General features: G+C 46.4%; 1 long non-coding RNA gene across 1 annotated transcript in view; it reads left to right on the top strand.

Moving 5' to 3' along the window:
• Positions 1-1,778: 1,778 nt before the first annotated feature.
• Positions 1,779-16,589, top strand: part of LOC135057037 (uncharacterized) — a 53,642-nt gene continuing 38,831 nt past the window's right edge. Inside the window, exon 1 of the long non-coding RNA XR_010244120.1 lies at positions 1,779-2,192. This is a non-coding gene — a long non-coding RNA (uncharacterized LOC135057037). The remainder of the gene's footprint in view (positions 2,193-16,589) is intronic.

Raw genomic sequence — 16,589 nt, 5'->3', positions numbered from 1 at the left:
GCTCCTGTCTGGCAGCACACTCGCGTGACTGATCTTAATGTTATTACAGCCGTCTCCGGCGTGGTATGAGATCAGTGGCGCCCACAGCGGCTGCAACTATAACTGGAGCTATGTTTACTTTTAGCACTTTACTAGACATGCATCACACTTCTACATATATATGAACAGTGGCTAAGCTAATAAAATTGGACATATAGTATCTGCGTCCGATCTCCTAACAATCGTTTCGCATTTTACGATACTGTGGGGATTTAACCACAGTGGGTAGGCAACACTGTGTATAGAGGCTATATGACTGCTCCACTGTGTAAATACTCCAGGTTGAAATCTTTCTGTATGTGACTGATTGTGAGAAGAAATCATTCTGTATCATCAGTACCTCATGTGACTGTCATATGTGAAGTCATTATTCTGCATTACAGGTTGAGTATCCCATATCCAAATATTCCGAAATACGGACTTTTTTGAGTGAGAGTGAGATAGTGAAACCTTTGTTTTTTGATGGCTTAATGTACACAAACTTTGTTTAATACACAAGTTATTAAAAATATTGTATTAAATGACCTTCAGGCTGTGTGTATAAGGTGTATATGTAACATAAATGCATTCTGTGCTTAGATTTAGGTCCCATAACCATGGTATCTCATTATGGTATGCAATTATTCCAAAATACGGAAAAATCCCTTATCCAAAGTACCTCTGGTCCCAAGCATTTTGGATAAGGGATACTCAACCTGTATAAGTATATTGACGGAATAAACATTATACTAAGAAATACAAAATAAAAAACAAAATCAGTACACCATTGAACGTACATATGATGACATACCATCAGAGCTGGCCATAACCAATATGATGCCCTAGGCAAGATTTTGGCTGGTGCCCCCTAGCAGTACTGCAGGATGCCTGGCATGAGTCAGCTGGCAGCTCTGCCAACGTCGGGTACCTTTTGTTTATGAAAATGCATCTTATTTTCATTACTATGTGGCTAGGACGCACAGGCAGCTTCTGCTAATTAAAATGATATGCAGCATGCCTATATTCTGTGTGCGACTGCATATGAAATGCTACATTACAGTGATTTCCAGGAATTCACTAAAACGTAGCATTTCATATGCAGATACAGCCGCAGTCACACAGAGAATATAGGCATGCCGCATATCATTTTAATCAGAAGAAGCTGCTGGTGCCCCTAGGCATTTGTCTAGTTTGCCTATGCCTAAGGCCGGCTCTGCATACCATCAATAAAATTCACCGCAGGGCTGGTAAATAAAGCACTATGGTTTACTGATATATTATAAGATTTGGAACAGACATATCAGTTACATAGAGAGGAAACTTTGAAGTTACTTTATCATATGTGGATTATACACCTGGAAATAATAAATATATTCTATTACACAGTGGCATAATATTGACATAGGAATAGAAGTGTATTGAGAATACTCCCTGAATTGACACTGGATACTAGGATATACTTTCAGCGCACTTAGCCCTATGGCCCACCATTTAATCCTCTACAAATAAGGGTGCAATATTAGCCAGTGATGCGCACACTGGAAGCAGACAATTAATAAAGGATAATGGTGGTACTGACAAACCACGTATAGTAGACGTTCATTTGTAATAGAAATGTATCAGTGAAAGACATTGAGCAGCTGACATTGCAACAAATATTGAAACATTGATGAAGGATTAGAGACAGTGAATTGATAACACAATACACTGACTAAGCTTTTTTAATTCACTTTATTATATTTTTTCACAGTCACACTTGCACTATATTTCGCGTATGTTTTAAATGACAATAATAAAAGTTATATTTTAACATTTCTGCCCATTTACCTTAGGGTATCTGACTATAAGAGTATATATTAGTCCGTGTGTGCCCGTAATAGGGAATATCTTTTTTTCTTCTAGTTTTCTTCATTCATCTCTCGCCAGGCCGGCTGCCGCGATCAGAGCTCAGCTCCAATTGGGCAATGTTAGTAGAAGCTCATTGTATCAGTGGCGGGCAACCACGGCAGCGATAGTGTGGGAGATAGTGGAGGCGGTGGACTCCTGCTGGACCATATCTCCTCCATTGTCCATGGAGTGGTTCACCATCTGCGCCCCAGAGACACTGGAATCTTCTGCAGTTGTCATAACCTACAGACTGACAGTGGGTGACAGATACATGTAGGAGCCAGGAGGTAAGTACCACTGATGTGAACCACACTGCACATCAGTACAGTGCACTGTACGGACTCCAGTAAAGTGTATATGGGGAGTGCAGTGCAGGACGCAGATGTAACAGGTTAGTGGGGGTTATACAGTGACTATTGCAGCAGGGTCACTAAGTCGTCCATTGGTTTTATTCTTTTCATCGCATAACTCACAGGTTCTCAAACTCGGTTCTCAGGACCCTACTCAGTGCATGTTTTCCAGGTCTACTCACAGAATCACAAGTGACATAATTAGTTCCACCTGTGGACCTTTTATAATGTGTCAGTGAGTAATTAATACACCTGTGCATCTGCTGGGTTACCTGCAAAACATGCACTGTGTGGGGTCCTGAGGACTGAGTTTGAGAACCTGCAACCTAGCTTATCTACCACAGTCTACGTAAAATAAAGACTCAGACAACCTAATTGCTATATAGAGAGGTCACAGCTAAATTTATTGATCAGATTATAATTGGTTATCAGGGGTGGTGAGAAAAGCAGAGCTTACTCTGGGCACAGTCCTGTATTTATATTACAGATATCACTAAATGCACAAGGACGCTCTCATCAATCACATTGTCTCAGCTCTTAAGATGCTCCATAGCTTCAGATCAGAAGACACGCAACCACCCGATCTCTCTTATTAAGAATATCTGGTTAGTACTGTATACAATGCAAAAAAATGGTGAGCTGCTCAATCAGATAGTGATGTCACTCAGGTGCTAAAAGGGAGGGGTAATTCTGTGTAGGAAAAAACTATGTGTTCCCTAATGCACACCGAGTGAAAAATATTACTACATAATAGTCAGATAATACGGAGATCTTGGTTGCGTATATCTGCAGATATAGGGTTAAGCCCCCAGGCCGATCGACAAGGCTTCTCCGTCACTGGGGGTCCCTAATACTAGGTATGGGCCGGGGGTGCAGGACCCCACGATGTCGGCACAGGTCGGCCACCCCAGGTCAGCACACAGGTGAGAATTAATAAGGGTTAATAAGAAGCACAGAAGTGCTATGTAAGTGGTGTGATTAAAATAATATATACAAAGTGATAGGGAAAATCATAAGTGTTAATAAAGTGTTAGGGTGTGCCGACCTGAAGCAGCCCAGCCATATCGACACAGGGGCCACCGCACCCCACACCCACCCCATAAATAATTACAAATATGTCTGGGTTAAATTCCCAGTGTAAGGCCACATGGTAATGGCACCTACAGCATCTGAGAGCCAGCTTACCTGGGGATACCCCTGGCTTCCCCTATGGCACTCTGGAGTCAGCAATCCCTCCTAATGCTGACCCATCGATGCCTCTCTAAATACAATACACAAAATGGAAAGCTGCTCAATCAGATTGTAATGTCACTCAGGTGCTAAAAGGGAGGGGTAATTCTGTGTAGGAAAAAACTATGTGTTCCCTAATGCACACCGAGTGAAAAATATTACTACATAATAGTCAGATAATACGGAGATCTTGGTTGCGTATATCTGCAGATATAGGGTTAAGCCCCCAGGCCGATCGACAAGGCTTCTCCGTCACTGGGGGTCCCTAATACTAGGTATGGGCCGGGGGTGCAGGACCCCACGATGTCGGCACAGGTCGGCCACCCCAGGTCAGCACACAGGTGAGAATTAATAAGGGTTAATAAGAAGCACAGAAGTGCTATGTAAGTGGTGTGATTAAAATAATATATACAAAGTGATAGGGAAAATCATAAGTGTTAATAAAGTGTTAGGGTGTGCCGACCTGAAGCAGCCCAGCCATATCGACACAGGGGCCACCGCACCCCACACCCACCCCATAAATAATTACAAATATGTCTGGGTTAAATTCCCAGTGTAAGGCCACATGGTAATGGCACCTACAGCATCTGAGAGCCAGCTTACCTGGGGATACCCCTGGCTTCCCCTATGGCACTCTGGAGTCAGCAATCCCTCCTAATGCTGACCCATCGATGCCTCTCTAAATACAATACACAAAATGGAAAGCTGCTCAATCAGATTGAAATGTCACTCAGGTGCTAAAAGGGAGGGGTAATTCTGTGTAGGAAAAACAATGGTTCCCTAATGCACACAGAGTGAAAAATATTACTACATAATAGTCAGGTAATACGGAGATCTTGGTTGCGTAATCTGTGTCGCTTATTGTGTATATATGGAGCACTACTGTCTGGTGTAATGTATATATGGAGCACTACTGTGTGGTGTAAGGTGTATATATAGAGCACTACTGTGTGGCGTAATGCGTATATATGGAGCACTACTGTGTGGCGTAATGTGTATATATTGAGCACTACTGTGTGGCTTATTGTGTATATATGGAGCACTGCTGTGTAGCGTAAGGTGTAGATATGGAGCATTGCTGTGTGGCGTAAGGTGTATATATGGAGCACTACTGTGTGGCGTAAGGTGTATATATGGAGCACTACTGTGTGGCTTATTGTGTATATATGGAGCACTGCTGTGTAGCGTAAGGTGTAGATATGGAGCATTGCTGTGTGGCGTAAGGTGTATATATGGAGCACTACTGTGTGGTGTAAGGTGTATATATAGAGCACTACTGTGTGGCGTAATGCGTATATATGGAGCACTACTGTGTGGCGTAATGTGTATATATGGAGCACTACTGTGTGGCTTATTGTGTATATATGGAGTACTACTGTGTAGCGTAAGGTGTAGATATGGAGCATTGCTGTGTGGCGTAAGGTGTATATATGGAGCACTACTGTGTGGCGTAAGGTGTATATATGGAGCACTACTGTGTGGCTTATTGTGTATATATGGAGCATTGCTGTGTGGCGTAAGGTGTATATATGGAGCACTACTGTGTGGCATAATGTATATATGGAGCACTACTGTGGCGTAATGTATATATATATGGAGTACTACAGTGTAGTGTAACGTGTATATATGAAGCACTACTGTTTGGTGTAATGTGTATAAGGAGCACTAATGTGTGGTGTAACATGTATATATGGAGCACTACTGTGTGGTGTAATGTGTATATATAGAGCAATACTGTATGGCGCAATGTGTATACATGGAGCACTACTCTGTGGCATAATGTGTATATATGAAGCACTACTGTCTGGTGTAATGTGTATATAGAGCACTACTGTGTGGTGTAACATGTACATATGGAGCATTACTGTTTGGTGTAACATGTGTGTATGTATATATATATATATATATATATATATATATGGAGCACTACTGTGTGGCAAAAGGAGTATATATGGAGCACTACTGTGTGGCATAATGTGTATAAGTGTTATGCACACCAGTGCCTGCAGGAATGTACTGGTGTCTGAACTGTTATGCACACCAGTGCCTGCAGGAATGTACTGGTGTCTGAACGGATAGGGATGCAAAACAAATGAACTCACAGACAGACTGGGGAATATGACATTACGTACACAGAAGGTGATAGGGTAACAAAATAAACACAAAGTGAACAGAGAAGCCCAGGGGCTAAGAAACTGGGTGTCTCCCTAGAATTAGGAATGCTCAGATGGAAAAAGCAAGATGTTGTGTTTTAATACGTAGAGAACCCGAAATGCTGTTGCTAAGGGCAACAGCAAAACCCTAAAGGGTTACCAACGGGTGTGGCAGTAAACTCCTTGGTCAAAGATGGAATGATAGACACAAGGAGAGTCTCCACAATCCTAATCCTCACTTGCAGTGCACAGGTTCAGCTTACTGCCACTAAACTGACACCTGCACACCTTGCACAGTGAGAAAGGATTTAGGCAGGCAAGTCTGAGAATACAGCCGCAAACTTGCTAAGTTCACAGAGTAGCAAAAGAACCCCAGCAAGTTAAACGACTGACTCCAGTCTTACTGCTAGGTCTGGATTGGCAGAGTGTAGTACCAAATCCCCAGGCCTATTTGCAGTAAGCAACAACAAATACAAAGCTACACAGTACTGGCTAACTTTCAGGAACTAACTAACCAACAAAGATTCAGCAGCATCTGCTTAACCTGAGAAGAGGGTTTATAAAGCAGGTGCTGTCCACACCCCACTGAGACCTCACAGACTGTGAGCACAAAAACCAGCACCGGATCCCCTGCCGTGCACAGAGCCTGTAACCACTGCACAGCAAAAGACCCGAACCGGAGTATAAGCTGCGCTCAGGTTACTCCGCTAGCACTTGTCTCCCGGTTGCCATGATGACGTGGCAGCACAGCGCAGGAGACCCTAACAGTACCCCCCCTCTGATGAGGGGTCAAAGAACCCCTACCACCGGGTTTATCGGGGAACTGCGAGAAGAAAGAGCGTATCAGTCTGGGGGCATGAAGATCACAACTGCGCACCCACGACCGCTACTCCGGGCCATACCCCTTCCAGTGCACCAAAAATGACAGCCGACCCCGAACCATCTTGGAGTCAAGAATCCTTTCAACAACAAACTCCCTCTGGCCACGTATCAGAAGAGGGGAAGGTCTTCCACTGGAAGAAGGATTACTAATCGCCCGTTTTAAAAGGGAACAATGAAATGTTTTATTGATACCCAAAGAACGGGGCAGATCTAACTGAAATGCCACCGGATTGATAACCCTGGTGTGTCACGATCCGGGTATCTGGACGCCATTACTTACCCTTCAGATGCCTCCTAAGGCTGGCTCAGCGTTCCAGGACCGGATCCCATCTGTTATGCTGATGTCCACATTCCTGCCTCCTCTCCTGTCACTCTGAGACGCGGTCACCGCAACGCCTGTTACATCCGGAATGGCGTCTCCCGCGGCCTCCGCCGCTGTTCCTGAATTTCTACATGCAGAATGTCAGAGTGGTGATTACGTCAGCCGCGGCCTCCGCTGTGCCCGCGTGGTTAAATGTGCACTTATCAGTCTGGCGTCTCCTGTCTCCTGTGGCCGGCGCCGCCATTACTGTTTTAATTCCCACATGGATTACAAACCAAACTTCCCTCCAAGTGTCTGCATGGGCGCAGCCATCTTGGATTCTGTCATCTGTTCATTTCCATCAATCTGCTGTCTGCATTGTTAATCTGCATAATTGCCTAGCCAATCCCTTCCTTGCTGCAGGTATAAATATGCTGTGCCTGAGCAAGGAAGGCATCAGTGCTTTGGTTGTCAAACCTAGTTCCAGTTTGTGTCTCTCCTGTGGTTGTTTTCCAGGTTCCAGCTCCTATCTCCACACTTCCACTAAAGAGACCCGCACCAGCATTCCACCTGCGGTGTAGCCTGACTCTCCTATCCATTTGGATTCATCTGCTTCCAGCTACAGATCCACCTGCTTTCAGCATCCAGCTTCCAGCAGAGATCAGCTCTTCTTAAAGTGCCGGTACCCTTTTCTGCAGAGTATCATTTATCACCGGCATTATAATTTCACCGCTCTCAAGCTCCAAACATCACTTCATATTCCATTGCTCTCAAACTACATTTATTATTTAACTGGTTCCAGCCAGTATTCACTCCGTGCCAACATTAGCCTGGTTCCAGCCAGTATCCACAGCAGCCGTTTTATCCACAGCAGCCCAGCTTTTCCTGGAACACCAGCTGGTACGATCCTGGGCTATCTCCATTGCTACAGTCGGGCCTGTTAAGGACTTTCCATCTAGAAGATTATAAGAACTATCTCACACTACCAGAGCCCTGTGGCCCTTGCCACCCTGTAGTACCCAGGAACTGTATTTATCCTCTGATGATCTTTATGTTTTCTTTTACTGCTGCTGTGTTACGGAGTTTGTCATAAATACACATCATTGAATTTTACCCTGGTTGTCGTGGTCACGCCTTCGGGCAGTTCTTCTACATGTTACTTACATGTCTAGGGGTCTGATACAACCTCCCAGGTTCCGTTACATCTCAACCCCTACAACTGAGGCTGCTTCCCATCAGCTCAGGCCCTCAGTTGTGACAGTGTGATCTTATAAGGGCCGATGAACCGGGGGCCTAACTTATGAGATGGCTGTCTCAACTTCAAATTCTTGGTAGACAACCAGACGAAGTCTCCCAATTTGAAGCTGCAGGGTCTTTTCCGCTTATCAAAAACCCTTTTGGTCACTAATGACACAGACACAAGGGCTTTCTTCACTTTCCTCCAAATACCTCTAAGGACCGAAACCACAGAGGAACCACCAGGCGTGGAGTCCAGGGGGTCAAAAGAATTGGCCTTAGGATGATGCCCATACACACAAAGGAAGGGAGAGATCCCTGTAGCAGAGTGAGCCGCGTTGTTATAGGCAAACTCCGCCATGGACAGATGAGCAACCCAGTCAGTCTGACACTTGGAGACATAACACCTGAGGAACTGCGCCAAGGACTGGTTCACCCTTTCAGTCTGCCCATTAGACTGCGGATGGTAGCCTGACGACAAGCTGACAGAAATCTGGAGATCGGAACAAAATGCCCTCCAGAATTTGGCCACAAACTGGGATCCGCGGTCAGAGACCACATCAAGTGGCAACCCGTGGAGACACACAACATGCAGCATAAATAATTCAGACAGGCGTCTGGCTGATGGCAGCCCAACCAGTGGAACGAAGTGCGCCATCTTCGAAAACCTGTCAACGACAACCCAGATGGCTGTCATCCCCGAGGATTTGGGAAAGTCCACCACAAAATCCATTGAAATGTGGGTCCATGGCTTAGATGGAATAGAGAGTGGATGTAATGGGCCAACAGGAACCCCTCTAGGAGTCTTATTTCGGGCACAGATGTCACATGCCCGAACCCACTGATCCACATCCTTAGCCACCGAGGGCCACCACACCACCCTAGATAGCGACTCCCGAGTTCTGGCAATACCCGGGTGACCTGCCGACTTCTTGGCATGGAATTCCAGGAACACTCGCTGTCTTAACCTAGGAGGCACAAACAAAAGACCTACCGGAAGGTCTGGAGGAGCCTGCTCCTGTGCTCTAAGGACTAATGACAAGAGGTCCTGGGTAATGCCCACTTTAATACATGATGGGGACACAATGGGCAACGGCTCCTCGGTGGTCTCCTGGATTGGAGCAAAACTCAGCGAGAGCGCATCAGCCTTGATGTTTTTTGACCCAGGGCGATATGTTATCAAAAAATTAAAGCGAGCAAAAAACAAAGCCCATCGTGCCTGCCTGGCATTGAGACGCTTCGCTGACTCTAAATATGCCAGATTCTTATGGTCGGTGAGAATTGAGACCACAAACTTAGCCCCCTCAAGCCAGTGTCTCCACTCCTCGAGTGCATCCTTAATAGCCAACAATTCCCAGTTACCCACGTCATAATTCATCTCGGCAGGCGAAAATTTACGGGAAAAGTAAGCACAGGGATGAAGGCGATTATCAGACACTCCCATCTGAGAGAGCACTGCCCCAATACCCATCTCAGAGGCATCCACCTCCACCACAAAAGGACGCTCTGGATCTGGGTGTCGCAGCACCTTGGCCGAGACAAATGCCCTTTTGAGACGGGCAAAAGCCGCTTTAGCCTCACAAGACCAGTGAGCAACATCCGCGCCTTTCTTAGTGAGTGTCACCAAGGGCGCCACTATAGACAAAAATCCAGCGATAAATAGTCTATAAAAATTCGCAAAGCCCAGGAAACGCTGAAGCGCCTTCAATCTAGTGGGCTGCACCCAATCCAGGACTGCCTGTACCTTGGAACCCTCCATTTGGAAACCTTCTGGGGAGATAATATATCCTAGAAATGCGATTTGCTGAACTTCAAATTCGCACTTCTCCTCCAGCTTCGCCCCAAGCCGGTGGTCTCTGAGTTTCTGGAGGACTAAGCGTACATGCTTCCGATGTTCCTCCAGGGAATGGGAGAAGATTAGGATGTCATCTAAGTATACAACTAAGAATCTATCCAAATATTCCTGAGTACATCATTCATGAAATCCTGGAAGACTGCCGGGGCATTACAGAGCCCAAAAGGCATCACCAAATATTCATAATGCCCTGAGTGGGTATTAAAGGCAGTCTTCTATTCATCCCCCTCTCTTATTCGGATTAGATTGTACGCCCCGCGTAGGTCAATCTTAGAAAAAATGGTGGCAGTACGAAGCTGGTCAAACAAGACCGAAATGAGAGGCAGTGGGTATGAGTTTTTAATCGTGATACGGTTCAATTCCCTGAAGTCGATGCAGGGTCGCAACGAACCGTCCTTTTTACCCACGAAGAAGAACCCCGACGCAACTAGAGACTGTGAAGGTCTGATAAATCCCTTAGCCAAGTTCTCCTGAATGTACTCTGCCATAGCCTGAGTCTCAGGACGTGACAGGGAGTACAACCTGCTCTTGGGAAGCTTAGCATTCGGCAACAAATCAATGGCACAGTCATAGGGGCGATGGGGAGGTAGTACCTCTGCAACTTTTTTGGAGAACACATCCGCAAAATCTGCATAACACCCTGGCAATCCTGGCAAACTTAGCTGCGAGAGCCTGACTGGAAGGCTCAAGCAACTCCTGAAACAATCAGTACCCCAACTAAGAATCTCCCCAGAGACCCAGTCAAATTGAGGATTGTGGGCCCTTAACCAGGGTAACCCCAACACCAATGGGGCAAAAGTACAGACAGTCACATAAAAGGACACTTTTTCAGAGTGTGTGGCTCCAATAAACAAAGAAATCTGGCTAGTGCAAGAGGTAATTTTACCTGGGGATAATGGTTCCCCGTTTAACCCACAAATCTCAATTTCCAATGCCAAGGGTACTAAGGGAACAGAGTGTTTCAGGGCGAATTGGCGGTCCATAAAAACCCTGTCGGCCCCACTGTCCATAAAGGCCTCAGTCTTGACAGTTTGACCGAGGATCTTCAAGGTCACCGGAATGATAAAAGTCTTCTTTGGAAATTCTGACTTCTGGCCTGATAGGATATTTCCCATCACCCTCAGGCCCTGAAGTTTTCCGGCTTTTCTGGGCATGATACTACCACATGACCTTTATTCCCACAGTACAAACACAACCCCTGCTGTCTCCTCCGCGTCTTCTCACGCGAGGAGAGGCGGGTAGCCCCAATCTGCATAGGATCCTCGGAAAACTCCTCAGAGTCTGAGGTTCCCTTGGGAAAGAAGGAAACCTTGATCTCCCTTTCATGCCTACGCTCTCTCAGCCGTCTATCCACCCGGATGGATAACTGCATGAGCTGATCCAAGCTATCAGGCAAGGGATATTGTACCAGTTGGTCCTTTATCTGGTTAGAAAGACCTCTTCGGTACTGGTGTCTCAGGGCTGGGTCATTCCACTGGGTATCATGGGCCAACCTCCGAAACTCCGTACAGTAAACCTCAACTGGCCTTCGCCCTTGCTTAAGGATCGAAATCTGAGCCTCGGCTGAGGCCGTCTTGTCAGGGTCATCATACAACATGCCCAGTGCCGTAAAAAAAGCATCAATACTTTTAAGCGATGGACAGTCAGGCTGCAACCCATATGCCCAGACCTGTGGGTCTCCTTGTAGCAAGGAAATCACTATGTCCACCCGCTGAATCTCCGACCCAGAAGACTGAGGCCTAAGCCGGAAGTATAGCTTGCAGCTCTCCTTGAAACAAAAGAACTGCGAGCGATCTCCAGAAAAACGATCCGGGAGATTTACTTTCGGCTCCTTAACCCCTGAAGGTGCTGCTGCTGCGGGAGCTCCGCCAGCGGCCTGGGAGGTGTGCATTTTAATGGATAAATCATTAAATTGTCGAGTCAGGACCTGCACCTGATTGACCACCTGTTGCAACGTATTTTGAGGGGTATGCTCCATATTCCCACAAAATTTCAACAGGAGTTGTGTTTTAATACGTAGAGAACCCGAAATGCTTTTGCTAAGGGCAACAGCAAAACCCTAAAGGGTTACCAACGGGTGTGGCAGTAAACTCCTTGGTCAGAGATGGAATGATAGACACAAGGAGAGTCTCCACAATCCTAATCCTCACTTGCAGTGCACAGGTTCAGCTTACTGCCACTAAACTAACACCTGCACACCTTGCACAGTGAGAAAGGATTTTGGCAGGCAAGTCTGAGAATACAGCCGCAAACTTGCTAAGTTCACAGAGTAGCAAAAGAACCCCAGCAAGTTAAACGACTGACTCCAGTCTTACTGCTAGGTCTGGATTGGCAGAGTGTAGTACCAAATCCCCAGGCCTATTTGCAGTAAGCAACAACAAATACAAAGCTACACAGTAATGGCTAACTTTCAGGAACTAACTAACCAACAAAGATTCAGCAGCATCTGCTTAACCTGAGAAGAGGGTTTATAAAGCAGATGCTGTCCACGCCCCACTGAGACCTCACAGACTGTGAGCACAAAAACCAGCACCGGATCCCCTGCCGTGCACAGAGCCTGTAACCACTGCACAGCAAAAGACCCGAACCGGAGTATCAGCTGCGCTCAGGTTACTCCGCTAGCACTTGTCTCCCGGTTGCCATGACGACGTGGCAGCACAGGGCAGGAGACCCTAACAATAAGGTCACTACTGCATGGCATAATGTGTATATATGGAGCACTACTGCGTGGCGTAATGTGTATAAGGTCACTACTGCGTGGCATAATGTGTATATATGGAGCACTACTGTGTGGTGTAATGTGTATAAGGAGCACTACTGTGTGGTGTTATGTGTATAAGGAGCACTACTGTGTGGCATAGGGTGTTTATGGAGCACTACTGTGTGACATACTGTAAGGTGTATATGAAGCACTACTGTGTGGCATAAGGTGTATATGGAACACTACTGTGTGGTGTAACGTGTATAAGGAGCACTACTGTGTGGTGTTATGTGTATAAGGAGCACTACTGTGTGGCATAGGGTGTTTATGGAGCACTACTGTGTGACATACTGTAAGGTGTATATGAAGCACTACTGTGTGGCATAAGGTGTATATGGAACACTACTGTGTGGTGTAACGTGTATAATGAGCACTACTGTGTGGTGTGAGGCCTATAAATGGAGCACTACTGTGTGGTGTAAGGTGTATATATGGACCACTTCTGTGTGGCGTAACATGTGTAAGGAGCACTACTGTATAGTGTAAGTTGTATATATGTAGCACTACTGTGAGGCATAAGGAGCATATATGGAGCACTACTGTGAGGCATAAGGAGTATATATGGAGCACTACTGTGTGGCATAAGGTGTATATATGGAGCACTACTGTGTGACATAAGGTATATATACAGTATGGAGCACTACTGTGTGGCATAAGGTGTATATGTGGAGCACTATTGTCTGGCGTAACATGTTTAAGGAGCACTACTGTGTGGCGTAACATGTATAAGGAGTCCTAATGTCTGTGTAATAAGAATTTATTTTGAGCTGCTCCTATTTGGAATGGGGGGAGTCACATGCATATTGTTGTATCTGCCGCCACGACTCTAGTTCCGCCACTGAGCATGCCCAATGTCCGTCCTCACCTATTTTCTGGCATGTAGCCAGCACTAGTGGCAGTTGCCCCCCAGGACTGCAGAGCAAACCAAAATAAGCAAAGGAAAGCCAAATAAAACATAACCCTAACTTCCCCTGTAAATGTTTTTTAAATACTGCCGGGTGCCTGCATGAACATGTTCCCCAGGGATCAGTATCACAGCTGCACTCATCGGAACAGAGCAATCAGCTCCTCCCTCCTGCATATGCCTGCCCGCCCAGACTGCTGTGTTACTAACCAATGGGAGCCTGGCGGGTGGCCCGATACAGGAGGGAGGTGCTGATTGCTCTGCCCTGGGGGATGCAGTTGTGATTCACAGGGCTGTAGACAGGGTCGTACTGGCCCACAGGGGTACAGGAGAAACCACCGATGGGCCCCACTGCCTGAGGGCCCACTTCTTTCTCTAGGGATCAGGTTCCAGACTGTGCACTTGTATTATACATAGTAGATATGTTGCATTACACTGCACACGACTATTGTGCATTTCAAGCCATTGTGGAGGCTGGCCACACCCCCTTTGTAGATTGGCCACACCCCCATGGGGCCCTGTCACTGCATTCCCCCAGTGGGCCCTTCATACCCCGGTCCGACACTGGCTGTAGAGAGCTGTGCTTGGCCTGGGTATTACAGGGGGCGTGGCCAAATCATGGGAGCTATGGTTACTCCCCCTTAGAAAAAAATGACAAACCATTTTCAGCGCTGCAAGGGGGCGGGGGATATGTGATCAGTGTGATTGCTTCCCCCTCCGGGCTGGGAGACAGTTGGTGGTGGACAAGGGGGGTAGCGTGCCAGGGTTTCGGCCCCAGAAGTCCCTCTGTGCTAGGAGGAATCTGATTGTAGGTTTCTACAGGGTAACTTTAACCAAAAGCTGGTGTTACTCTCCGCAATGAAGCCTGACAATGCTGATCTTAGTACATATGAGAAATGCATTTTCCCTTCAGTACATCCTGCCCACAGCCTGTAACATGGCAGTTCGGAGCTAACTGGCTAGGACTTTATCTCTCTTCACTTTATCACTCTCCAAGGATTAGTACATCTCTCCCACAATATCATGAGTTAAGACAATGATGTGGATTACGTGTAATAGTCTGTGAATTGTGTTACGGGAGTGAGTTTGCACATTGTGAAACAATAGGTATGACACTTGTAAATACATCTTGGGCGATATCTAGGGTTACACCCACATTTATGAGAACATTATATTCTAGAATTAAACATTACACAAGAAGCTTTTGTGATCAGTGCCGTCTCCCCTCTCCATTCTCTATGTAATGAAGGGGCCCATTTACCAATGAGTGTTATAACTCGCTGTGACTGATAAAACTCCTTGCATATGATAAATGGGGCTCCAGCCAATCAGCTTCTGCTGTCATGTGTTTGAAAAATGACAGTTGTGACCTGATTGGCTGGAGCACCATTTATCATACACAATGAGTTTTATCATAATGCTATCACACTGCTTCCTGGTTCGGGTTCCCTGCGCAGCCATCCGGCATGTGTCCCCCGGGGGTGACGGAGAAGGAGCCACAGAGCCGGTCCTAGGCAAAGGCCTAGGGCATTTGGTATGCCTAGGAGCTGTCAAAGTCGAAATATATCATGATTCACATGCCTTGTACTAACCCCAATGCACATGCCCGCTGCTCGTGCACCCACTCCCCCGTGCATACGCATCCCCCGCAGGTTGCGTAAGGGACGCTCCAACGTCTCGTGCGCATGGAGATGTGTATTTACGGCGGAGTTTGTGAGCGTCTAGCGAGTGACTCGATCGCAACATATTTAACCCAAATAGTGTGTTTTATAGTTAATATTCCACTAAACAATGTCAGCAAGTATGTTTAGTTTAAACGGTTCCTGGACAGAGAGATTGCTCTTTGCATGATAGGAAGGGTCAGATAAAGGTTGAAAGATGGTATCTAGTATCCAGCTGTAGAGTATTTTAATGGTGTCACAACTGAGGGCCTGAGCTGACGGAAGGCAGCCTCAGTTGTAGGGGCTGAGATGTACCGAAACCTGGGAGGTTGTATCAGACCCCTGGACATGTAAGTAACATGAAGAGAAACCGCCCGAAGGCGTGACCACGACAACTTGAGTAAAAGTCAATGATATTTATTTATGACAAACTCCATGCATCACAGTAGCAGTAAAAAGAAACCTAAAAATCAGCAGAGAAATAATAATACAGTTCCTGGGTACTACAGGGTGGCAGGGGCCACAGAGCTCTGGTGGTATGAGACAGTTCTTATTATCTGCAAGTTGGAAAGTCCTTACCAGGCTCAACTGTAGCAATGAGGAAAGCCCAGGGTCGTACCAGCTGGTGTTCCAGGGAAAGCTGGACTGCTGTAGATAAAATGCTGCTGTGGGTACTGGTTAGAACCAGACAGGTGTTGGCACGGAGTGGATACTGGCTGGAACCAGTTAAATAATAAATAAAGCTTGAGAGCGATGCAATATAGATGAAATGTAGAATTTGAGAGCGGAGAAATAATAATACCGGTGGAGAGTGGTAAACTGCAGAAAGGACACCGGCCCTTTAAGAGAAGCTGTACACTGCTGGAAGCTGAGCTGGAAGCAGGTGATGTTGTAGCTGGAAACAGGTGAGTCCAGAATGGATCGGAGAGTCAGGCTACACCGCAGATGGAATGCTGGTGCGGGTCTCTATAGCAGAAGTCTGGAGACAGGAGCTGGAACCTGGAAGACAATCACAGGAGAGAGACAAACTGGAACTAGGTTTGACAACCAAAGCACTGACGCCTTCCTTGCTCAGGCACAACCTATTTATACCTGCAGCAAGGAAGGCATTGGCTAGGCAATTATGCAAATTAATAATACTGACAACGGATTGGTAGGAATGATCAGCTGACAGAATCCAAGATGGCTGCGCCCATGCAGACACTTGGAGGGAAGTTTGGATTGTAATCCATGTGGTCTGGAAAACAGTAATGGCGGCGCCGGCCACCGGAGACAGGAGACGCCAGGCTGACAGATGCACATCCGACCACGCGGACACAGCGGAGGCCGCGGCTGACGTAATCGCCACTCT

Source organism: Pseudophryne corroboree, chromosome 3 (assembly GCF_028390025.1).
Source record: "Pseudophryne corroboree isolate aPseCor3 chromosome 3, aPseCor3.hap2, whole genome shotgun sequence".
Taxonomy (NCBI): Eukaryota; Metazoa; Chordata; class Amphibia; order Anura; family Myobatrachidae; genus Pseudophryne; species Pseudophryne corroboree.
The sequence above is the reverse complement of the archived record's forward strand: the minus strand, read 5'-3'. Positions and strand labels throughout refer to the sequence as shown.